The sequence below is a fragment of the Lagenorhynchus albirostris genome, chromosome 5, assembly GCF_949774975.1.
Source record: "Lagenorhynchus albirostris chromosome 5, mLagAlb1.1, whole genome shotgun sequence".
Taxonomy (NCBI): Eukaryota; Metazoa; Chordata; class Mammalia; order Artiodactyla; family Delphinidae; genus Lagenorhynchus; species Lagenorhynchus albirostris.
In genome coordinates, this window is record NC_083099.1 from 121,288,386 (window position 1) to 121,290,448 (window position 2,063).

Below are 2,063 nucleotides of genomic sequence, written 5' to 3' on the forward strand. Positions count from 1 at the left end.
GGCATTGGATGACCAGTATGAGGATGGGAGAGCCTATGGCTCTTTGACTACAGAAGACCTGATATTTATTCCAATTCAGAGTATCCATGTATGTCTTAAAGAATGGTTGCAGCAAGCTAGACTGATATCAATAGGAGCTGGGCAGTGAGATTTGAAGCCCAAGAAGGATTCACCATCCCATCACTGGCTTAAACATTGAGGCAGTCACATGACATGGCATGTAGGTGGCCTCTAGATATTGTACAGATGGCCAACTTAGCTACTTATATTTACAAAAGCTGTATTAGTGATTATTGTAGAAGTTCCTCGGATCACAGTAAGTGCTATTTTTCTTCATACTTTCTAAACAAAAGACTAAATCTTCATGGGAAAACTGAGTACTCCTTAAGCTGCCTTGGATCTTCAGTTACTTCATTCATGCTTCAAAAAAGAGAGAACAGAGACTTTAATACAATGTCTCACAAATTAATTGATTTGGGTTTGGTATTTTTTGAAGAATTTATCATCATTGTGCTCTTGATATTAACCTTTGCGGTAGGATCTTGCTCTAGACACAGCAACATCTGTAAAACAATATGCTCTTTAATTGGAGCATTTTCAGTATCCTATTTTAAAGGCCTGGGCATTATTATTAAATAACTTTTTTGTGGGAAAGTCTGTACTGGACATCCCCTGGATTGGCTTCTTCTGCTAAGCTTTATAGTCTGTGTAATGCAGATAGATTAATTAATTATCTAAATAGGGCCCTGGATATATTCAACACTTCTATAGTGATTCTATTATATTAGGTATTCTTTACAACATTAATTTTAACTAGTTCAGCTCTTATTTTTGAGGAGTGACAAGATATGCCTGTTGATAGTACTTTGAGTGTCTACAACTTTGTGGGAAAAATGTTTAATACTTTTGTGCCTTTAAAGATGTTAGTTTTCATCTACTACGTCAGGCTATGTCTTTTCAAAGAGATGAAAAAGTAATGAATGACAATCTCTTAAATATATATGCAATTCTTAATAATAATGAAGAAAACTTAACTGGTGTCATTGAACAGCAAACTGGAGAAAATCCCTAGAGAAATGGAAATCTGATAGTTTTATGAGGAAAAATATTTAAAAGGCTAATTTGTAATTCTGCTAGTAAATGAATTTGAATATCAAATGTGTCTGAAAAAGGATTTTCCTGTGTTAAGCAGAATTTTAAGATGTCCCCCATGACCTTTACCTCTAGGTGTCAGTCCCATGATTACGTTATATTACATGGAAAAAAAGATGTTGCAGATGTAGGTAAGATTACAGAGGAGTTGACCATAAAAAAGAGAAATTATTCAGGTGGTGCTAATCTAATCACATAGCCCTTTAAAAGAAGAGAGTTTTCTCACTATTGACAGATGAGGTCAGAGGGATTCAAAGCACATGAAAGATTGACCGAGCAAATGCTGGTTTGAAAATGGAGGGAGCATATGAAAAGGAATGAACGTGACATCTAGAAACAGAAAGCAGTTCCTGGCTGACAGCCAGAAAGGGAACAGGGACTTCAGTCCTACAATGACAAGAAACTGAATTCAGCCAACAACCTGAATCTGGAATAAAATAAGTCTGGAATAAAATTCTTCCCCCGAGCCTCCAGGTAAGAACTTAGCATCTTGACTTAACATCTTGACTTTGGCCCTATGAGAAACTAAGCAGAGACCCAGTTGACCCTGCCTGTACTTCTCATCTATAAAAATTGTGAGTTAATAAAAGATGCTGTTTCAAGCCACTACATTTATGGTAATTTGTTAGCGAAAGAAAACTAAACAGTCCTCAAATAAAATTCTCTAAAGGAAATCATCTTCAGGTTTCCCAATTTAAAACAAGAGCAATTACCTCTCTTATAACTATGGCACAGTAGGTCACAAACATGACCTCAGTGCATGGTTGGTTTCTATTTCTATTCGCATTCTATTACTCTAGAGATATTTTAAATGTTGACTCCTTCACCAAGAACTAAGTGAACTAATAGCAATTTTAAGAATAAACAAACAAATACTTTACCTCCTCACTGGTGAAATAAAACTTGTAAAA

The 2,063-nt window shown here is 35.5% G+C and overlaps 1 pseudogene; it reads left to right on the forward strand.

The window, feature by feature from the left end:
* Nucleotides 1-246: 246 nt before the first annotated feature.
* Nucleotides 247-1,087, forward strand: LOC132520300 (magnesium transporter NIPA2-like; annotated as a pseudogene).
* The last annotated feature ends 976 nt before the right edge of the window (nt 1,088-2,063 follow it).